The 9,584-nt window shown below is 38.3% G+C and overlaps 1 pseudogene; it reads right to left on the reverse strand.

Moving 5' to 3' along the window:
- Nucleotides 1–1,773: 1,773 nt before the first annotated feature.
- LOC143643988 (eukaryotic translation initiation factor 4B pseudogene) lies at nt 1,774–3,896 on the reverse strand (annotated as a pseudogene).
- Nucleotides 3,897–9,584: the final 5,688 nt, after the last annotated feature.

A 9,584-nucleotide genomic window follows, 5' to 3' on the forward strand; every position in this document is an offset into this window, starting at 1 on the left:
CCTTTTAAAGGACTTAAGTAAAGTAATCAAGATCACCTTGATTGGGTGGAGTCACATCTCCATCTAATCCGAAGGTTATGCCCATAATTCCACATGTCACATCTCCATGGATATAATCTAATCAAAAGTTTCCACCCTACAGTATTGAATCAGGATTAAAAGAAATAGCTGCTCCCCACCCCCAAGATTGAATCAGAATTAAAACATGGCTTTTCTGGGGTATAATAGCTACAAACTGGCACAAATGGAAAATGCTATACTACGCTAGCACCAATCATGAGAAAGTGGAGTATATTTCAGGACTTGGAGTATTAACAAAGATCAAATATCATTTAATGAAAAACACCTAAAGATTCTAGATGCATATCTACCTAATAGCAAAACTTCAAAAACATAAGCCAATATGATGGAACTGAAATGAGAAATAGAAAAATTTACCAATACAGGTAAAGAGTTCAACACTTCTCTCTCAGTGATTGATAGAACAAGTAGACATACTTGTTCTATCAATTTTGGACATTGAAGATGTGAATACACCTATCAAGTGACATGAGCAAAGTGACATATATAGAATATGTCACCCAATGACATATTCTATATTCTATGTCTTAGAATATAGATTCATCTCAAAAGCATGTGGAAAATTCACGAAGGTTGCCCATATGTTGAGGCATTAAACATTTTCAACAAATCTAGAAGGAATGAAAACATACAGTGAAATAAATTTTGGGAAAGTAAGGACAGGGCTCTGCAAAATGTTCAAATATATGGGAATTGAGCTACATGTTTCTAAATAACTCAATTGTTGAAAAATAAGTCACAAAGGAAATTAGAAAATATTTTGAACTCAATGAAAATGAAGGAAAAAAAGCCCGAACATTGTGGGATGCAGCTAAAGTGTTTTTTTTGAGAGAAATTTACAATTTTAAATGTCTTTATTAGAAAACAAGAGAGGTTTAAAGTGAATCGTCATTATGCTTTATCTTAGAAACAGAAGTGCGAATTGAGCTCAAGTAAGTAGAAGGGAAGAAATAATACATATGAGAGTGGAAATTAATGAACTAGAAGGTCACAATTAATAGAGAAATCAAAAATTCTGATTAGCTGATTAAGGAAAAAAGATAGAAAACAAAAATTGGTGCTACAGGAATAAAAGAGGGGCAATCACCACAGATGCAACAGACATTAAAAAATAATAAAGAAATGTTATGAATAACTTCACGCCAGTAAAGTTGATAACAGTGGGAGTGGACAAATTATTTGAAAGAGGTAAATTAGTTAAGCTTAGAAGTAAAGAAATAGAAAATCTCATAGTCTTGTATTGAATAAAATTGAGTTTGTTATCAAGATATTTCCCACAAAGGAAATTCTAGACTAAAATGGTGTTAATGTTGAATTCTTCCAAACATGCAAGGACAAATTAGATCTGTTTTACACAGACTCTTTCAAAATATAGATAAACAGTGATATGGAAGAAGTAAATAGAAATATAAGAGTACAATGTAATTTAAAGCCTCTTTTTTCAGTTCTTCTTCTTTCTTTGAATGGACAGAAACATTAGTTATTTCTCACTCTTTGGAATTCTCTCCTGCTTTGGTTTCTGTGAATTTCATGAATTGAAGAAATATCTTTAAAAGGAATATTTACTGAAGCCACATTTTTTTTTTCCAGGAGACGGTGTGTTTTATTTTGTCTTGTCTGGATAGCGGTTTGATTTGCTCTCGATTGTTCCAGGATGGAGTGAGACTAGGAGAGAGCACAGGATGTAGAGATTTATTCGGTGTATTCCTCCTCCTCGTTTTCATCTTCACCATCAACTGACAGAGCAGCGTACTTACTTGCAGAACTGAACTTAGAGGCTGAATTTTCTTCAGTTTTCTTTGGCTCAGGTGCAGATCTGGAGTCTTGATCCTTCTTGCCATCTTTCCTATCAGACTCCGTCCAGTGGTCTTTGCTCCCTCCATCTCCTGGACCATGGATGGAGTGCCCACTTTGGCCTTTTGGGACGCTCACCCCATCTACTTTGTTTTCATCTTTTCTTGCTGGTCCTTCCTCAAATGGTTGAGCTGAAGGGACTTTTCCGCAACGACTTGTAGGAGATTGCTGCTCTGTGTCTGAACTCTGAGATCCAGCAGGAGGATTAGAACTTCGCTTCACCCAAGCATTCTCCTTTGGTGGAGGGGCTGGCATTACCTTTAGAGGCTGATCAGATTTGGGAGGCTTAGAAGTTGGAGAATGACAGTCTTCTTCTTTAGTGAGTGTTTCATTTTCCAGAGATTTCTCACTTTCTCTCCTTCGTGCATTTCTGCCAGATGTGGCGGAGGTGCCGGTCTGCGATGACTCACTTCCTGTCCTCGACCGTTCCGGTTCCTGAGTCTCTTCACTTCGCCAACTTGGGTGTCTTTCCCGAGGCCGTCGTTCTAGTTTTGGCTCATCCAGCTGACGCTGCAATTTCTCCTGTTCCTTTTGTAGCCGTTCTTCTGCCTCCCGTTCTCTAGCAGCTGTGTCAACAGGCTTTGCCTCTCCAACGATGGAAGCTGCTCGACTGGACTGGGAAGTGCTGGCAGAGGAATCATCTTCCTTAGGAGTACTCCGAGGCTTTAGATTCAGTTTGGGTCTTTGGGGGGGACCTCTATCATCACGCCTATAATCATCTCGAGAGTAATCATCTCTGGAGCTCCACGATCGATCTTCCCGTCTGTCATATCCGTCTTCATAGCGGTCCCCGCCTCCTCTGTAGTCATCATCCCTGCGGTACCCACTACCAAATGCTCTTCTGCCGCTGCCTATCCTGGAGTCATAACCTCTATCATAGTCTCTGCTGCCTCTGTCATCATAGCGATCCCGGCCCCCATATCGATCCATATCCCGGCGTGGGCCGTCACGATAACCATCACGATATTCATCACGATACCGGTCTGAATCATAACGATCACGATACTTGTCCCCAAAGCTATCGTCACCTCTTCTAGGCGGGTAGTCATCAAAGCTGTCTGTGGCAGGACGGGCCCTCCAGTCTGTATCTGTTTTGTCAGAATCTCGATTTCTATCACAGCCAAAAGAACTATCGTCTCTGTCTTTATCCTGTGCTTGATCAGCAACGTCCACTCGAATTCTCCTGTTACCTAGAGACTCTTCGTTGAGGCTCAGGGCACTGAACAGGGAATCCAGGTCCTCAAACTCGGCATAACCAAAACCTTTCAACCTCTCTGGATTGCTGGGTTCACGTGGTAAACGCACTGCACTGATATTTAATCCTCTAAAGAATTCCTTGATGGAATCTTCTGTCACATCGTAGGGCAGGTTCCCTAGAAAAGCAGTGTAGGGCGGCTATTTGGGAAGACGGCTCCGGTCATTGGGTTCCCGAGCAGCCCGTGGAGCAGTGGGAAGGATGGAACGGTCAATTGGAGGTGCCCTATATACATCATCATCATTACTGTGCCATGTGGTTGAAACATCTCCTTCCAGGTCATCTGTTTCATCAGCCCAGCTGACTGGTTTGGGAACATATGTGCTGAAGCCACATTTTATACATTTGGTACACTGGTATTATTTCCCTTGGTTTTCAGACAGGAACACTTAGTTTTGCTGATGTTAATTAACTTTCCCCAGCTCACATAGCTAATGCATAATAAATTTGGAATTTGATGCCAGATCTGTTTGTCTCCAGATCTTGCTCACAGTTGCTAAACTTGGCTTTTTTGGCATTTCTACCGGTCAGTTTCCTTATTTTCTGATGTGGGAATTTTTTGAAAGATTTAGTCTTTAATCTTTGACTTTTCTGTTTTCATATACTTCTGCTTGGAGCAATTCCCCATTTCTCTGTGATCACTTCTGCTTAGGTGATTCCCCTACTTGCGTTTGGGTATGTTTTCTCTCAAGCTCTGATCTTCCATTGCTAACATTTTACTGATCTTTGTCTTTTGGAAATTCTGCTAACATTTCAGCGAGACTAAAATCTTGCACCTTATCCTTCCCATGCCTTATTTCTTCAATTCTGAATTCCTACTCCTGATAGCTTGGGTTCAAATTTTAGCCAGATTTGATTTGAACTTCCTCTCTATCCTTCTCCCTCGAACCATGGAGCTACTCAACTCTGCGTAGTCCTCCCTGACATTATCTCTGGGCACTGCTTTTGTTTCACTCTTTCTACAGTTTTGTTTGTTTTTTTTTTTTTGCATGGGCAGGCACAGGGAATCCAAGCCGGGTCTCCAGCATGGCAGATGAGAATTCTGCCACTGAGCCACCATTGGACTGTCCTTTCTACTGTTTTTGAAAGCCTTTTAACTGATTTTCCTGCTTTCAGTCTTTCCCTGCTTTAGCTTATCCCTTCTTATCATTGCAATCTAAAATATCCCTTTCATCCAAAAACATAGATTTGAATAAGAACAACAATAATAATAGTAATAAAATAAAGATAATAGTACTAGCTTTTATGCCTTTTGTGTGCTAGAAACTGCATCATTTATATTTATAATTTCTATGTTAAGGTAAGTATTTTGAAGTTCAGAGAAAGTTCTCAAAGTCACATAGGTAGTAAGTGGCAGAGACAGGAATTGTACTGAGGTTGATTTGATTCCAAAGTTATATTCTGAACATGCACAGAGACCATACAATTATCATCTAACTGGGATATATTTACTAGTAAAGAGGATTGCTGTTACTTCCCCATTACTTCCAAGAGGTCCATTGCAAAACCACACCTGCCCCAGCCCACATGGGAGCTGCCCGAGTGTCCTTACATCCCCCTCTGGCAGCTGCATTCCTGTGACAGCTCCCCTTATCTAACATCCCCCTCTCTTGACAGTTGTAGCCCTGGCAGCTTGTGATAACTCCCCTATTGGCCTGCCAGTTTCTTGCTCCCATGCTAGACAATGAAAATGCACCTCCCTTTCCCTGTTTCCTGCCAACCCTCAGGTATATATGTATATCTATATACATATATAACCTGTACTCCTTCCCTTGTTCACTGCTGTCACCTTAAGCATCAGCCCACCTGCTCATAGCCTCACAATAAAGCTCCTTTAACCAAGTGTTGGTTTCCTCTCTTCATTCCAGGTCAAGAAACCTATCAATTGCTACTGATAATTTTTCTGGGCCAACAAATGTGAACTAGGATCTTAGCAAACAAACAAGGATAATTAATAATAACCCCATTAACATTGCCCTCTACTTCCTCTCCAGTAAACAAAAAAGAAGCTGTATATATATTTGCTTTTGAGACAGAGATGTATTCGTCTTGGTACTTGTCAACTTCAAAGTGCCAAAAGGTTAGCGTACCAGAGCATTTCAATAGAAACGTAATATATATGGGGTAGAAAATAAATAGAGATGAGTATAAAAGATACAAAGTTAGTACCTAGCCATATAGAAGATGTTGTTTTCATGTGAGGAGTTTACCAAACGTTTAAAGAAGCAGAAACTCAGGTGGTTGAGAACTGAGCATTGAAAACTATGAAGCATGAGGGGAGAAAGGAAGATAAAAGGAGACTGAACTGGACGCATGCCTGTTAGACTGCAAACCTCCTCAGGGCATAGAATATTAGTTTTGAATCCATATTCTGAGCATTTTAATATTCTGAGTACACCTATTTAAAAGCCTCTTTAACATTGAGCATTAAAATCATGCTGACCACATGACTCCTGAGAGATGAATTTCATTCTATGCCTAGCCTTAGAGTCTGAGGTAAAGTCAAATAAAAACCATCATTGCCAACTTTTCTCTCTAGACAGGATCCTGACTCTTTTTGTTGGAACTTCAACTTATTCTTGGATTCCTCATATGAAAGGAAGGGTTCTGCCCTTGGTGACACTCTTGTGCTACTTGCTGGCCCACCAGACATTGGAGGGTCATTGCCTGTGCATGAGGTATATATATATAAAGACACTGCGTTGCATATACACTGTCCACATGAACACAGAATGATCCATTCTCATGTGTATTTTAGTGTTAGTAAAACATAGAACAAGGAAGCCATTGCACACGGGTTCACATTTTGAGAAAGGGACATTTCTCCAACAAAAGTAACCCAGTCAAGAATATTTATTTCTACATTTCTGTCTGCTTGCTTTGGAGAAAGTCATCAGTGAAAACGACTTTAGAGAAACCCTTCTTCATTTGAAATAAAACTCTAATGCATTTGAAATGAAGTTCCCATGGAAACCATCTGTGAAGTGACAGAAACCTCAAAAGAACTTTCCCTGGTGTGTTGCATCATGCCCGCAAAAATCCTCCAAAGGTCCCAAGAAGAAAGTGAACATTTAATTAACTCCCAAGAGCCTTGCCTTCAGGTCTCAAGGAGAGCCTGATGTGTGGGGCTTATTTTAATTTTGTATTTATGAGTTATTTTTTTCTATTGCTTGAGCAGGGTTTGGGATTCATTAGACTCTCTTGGATGTAGAATATTCTAAGCATAAATCTATTGATGAGGCACTGTCGTTGACTTAGCTGAGGAGAAGTAAGTCCTCATTGATACATGTGGACCATAAATATACATGGACCTATGAGTATAGGCTTTAGTCTGACTTGACTGGAAGAAGATGGGCTTTGCGTTTGTGTGATAATTTCATAACTTCTCCAAGAGGACTCCAGCCCTTAAATGTAACCAAAGACTTACCTAATCACCTGATCACTTAGGCTTGAATTTCCCCAAGCAAGATTTATTTCCTGGATATGAAAATCAGTTATCTTTTTATATAAGCCTATGGTAAGGGATGTAGAATGCAAGTTTCCACACAAAATTGTATCTATCTCTATATTAGTCTTAATCAACAATGTACATTTGATGACTTGGGATTGTCTACAACTTCAGCAAGATCTCTTTCCTCTCTATACTGTTACCATGTTCAGAATTTTCTCCCTCAGAACTAGTGCTTTGGGTTAAGGTATTGTGTCTAGAATGTAGGACATAAACATGTTGCCTTGGAAAGGAACTGTTTTAGGCTATGATGACCCAATGCTCCATTCCAGTAACTGATCTTACCAAGCAAACACTTAAATCTCTTTCAAGTCATTGCTCAAACGTCAGGCCACACTGTTAGCAAATTCATACAGTATCTATCCTTTTGTATCTGGCTTATTTCACTCAGTATTATGTCTTCAAGGTTTATCCATGCTGCCATATGTTTTAGGATTTCATTTCATCTTACTGTTTTGCATAATATTACATTGTATGTATATATATATACCACATTTTCTTTATCCACTTCTCTGTTGATAAGCACTTGCATTGTTTCCATCTTTTTTGCAATTGTGAATAATGCTGCTGTGAACATTGGTGTGCAGATGTATGTTCATGTCACTACTTTCAGCTCTTCTCTGTATATACTGAGTAGTGGTATTACCTGGTAGTAGGGCAACTCGATATTTAGTTTTCAAAGGAAACACCAAGCTGTCTTCTATAGTGCCTGTACCATTATACATTCCCACAGTAGTGAATAAGTGTTCCCATTTCTCCACATTCTCTCCAACACTTGTAGTTTATGTTTGTTTAGTAGCAGCCATTCTAATATGGTGTGAGATGATATCTCATTGTAATTTTTGTTTGCATTTTCCTTATAGCTAATGAAGATGTACATCTCTTCATGTGTTTTTTAGCCATTTGTATTTGCTTTTTGGAAAAAATATCTATTCATCTTTTTCCCTTTTTGTAATTGGGTCATTTGTTCTTTTGTTGTTGAGTTATAAAATTTCTTTATTTATGCTGGATATCAAGCTCTTATCTGATATGTGGTTTCCAAATATTTTCTCTCACTGACTTTGCATTGACAAAGTCCTTTGAAGCACAGAAGCATTGGATTTTGAGTAGGTCCCATTTATCTATTTTTCTTTCATTGCTTGTGCTTTCAGTGTAAGGTTTAAGAAGCTACCTCCTATTACTAGGTCTTGAAGATGTTGCCCTATATTTTTTTCTAGGAGTTTTATGGCACTGGCTCTTTTATTTAGGTCTTTGACCTACTTTGAGTTAATTGTTATATAGGGTCTAAGGTAGGGGTCATCTTTCATTCTTTTGGCTATTGATATCCAGTTGTCCCTTTTACTGAGAAGCCTGTTCTGTTCCAGTACATTGGAATTGGGGACCTTTTCAAAGATCAATTGACCATAGATTTGGTGGTCTATTTCCACACTCTCAATTACTTTCCGTTGATCAATATGTCTACCTTTTTGCCAGTACCATGCTGTTTTGACCACTGTGGCTTTTAAATAAGCTTTAAAATTAGGAATTGTTAGTTCTCCCACTTAATTCTTTTTTTAGAATATTTTTGACTATTCAGGGCTTCTTTTCCTTCCAAATAAAAAACTAGCTTTTCTAGGTCTTCAAAGGAGGTTGTTAGAATATTTGTTGGTATTGCCTTGAATCTGAAGATCAACTTGGGTAGAATTGACATCTTAATGACATTTAACCTTCCTTATCCGTGAGCACAGAATGTCTTTCTGCCTATTTAAATCTTCTTTGATTTCTTTTAGCAATGTTTTGTAGTTTTCTGTATATAGGTCCTTTACATAACTGGTTAAGTTTATTCCTAAATACTTGGTTCTTTTAATTAATATATATATATATATTTTTTTTACATGGGCAGGCACCAGGAATTGAACCCGGGTCCTTAGACATGGCAGGCAAGCACTCTTACCTGCTGAGCCACCGTGGCCCACCCTTAATTAATATTTTTAATGGATTTTTTCCCTTAGTTGTATCCTCAGGTTATTACTTGTGTATAAAAACGTTACTGATTTTTGCACATTAATCTTGTATCTCACCACTCTGCTGAATTTGTTTATTAGCTCAAGTAGCTTTGTCATAGATTTCTCAGGATTTTCCAAGTACAGGATCATGTCATGTACAAATAATGAAAAGTTTCCTATTTTCTTTCCAGTTGCACAATGGTGAATGATAGTTGTGGTAGTGGGCATCCTTGTCTCATTCCCAATTTTAGGGGCAATGGTTTCAGCTTCTCACCATTAACACTGATGCTGGCTGTATTTATTTATTTATTTATTATTTTTTTATATATGCCCTTTATCATATTGCAGAAGTTTCCTTCTATTCCTACCATCTGAATTTTTTTTTATCAGAAAAGGATGCTGAATTTTGTTGAATGCTTTTTCAGTGTCAACTGAGATGATCATATGATTTTTCCCTTTTGATTTTATTAATGTGTTGTTTACACTGAGTGGTTTTCTTGTGTTGAAACACTTTTGCATGCCTGGTATAAACTACACTTGATCATGGCGTATAATTCTTTTAATGTGTCATTGGATTTGATTTGCAAGTATTTTGTTGAGAATTTTTGTATCTATGTTCATTAGAGAGATTGGTCTGTTGTTTTCCTTTCTTGTAGCATCTATATCCTATTTTGGTATTAGAGTGATGTTAACTTCATAAAATGAGTTAGGTAGTGTTCTTTTTTCCTCATTTTTTTTGGAGGAGTTGAGCAGGATTGGTGTTAGCTCTTTTTGGAATGTTTGGCAAAAAATTCCCCTGTAAGATCATCTGGCCCTGGACTTTACTTCGTAGGACGTTTTTTGATGACTGATTGAATCTCTTTACTTATGACTGGTTTGTTGCTATCTTCTATTTCTTCTT

This window comes from Tamandua tetradactyla, chromosome 8, assembly GCF_023851605.1.
Source record: "Tamandua tetradactyla isolate mTamTet1 chromosome 8, mTamTet1.pri, whole genome shotgun sequence".
NCBI lineage: Eukaryota > Metazoa > Chordata > Mammalia > Pilosa > Myrmecophagidae > Tamandua > Tamandua tetradactyla.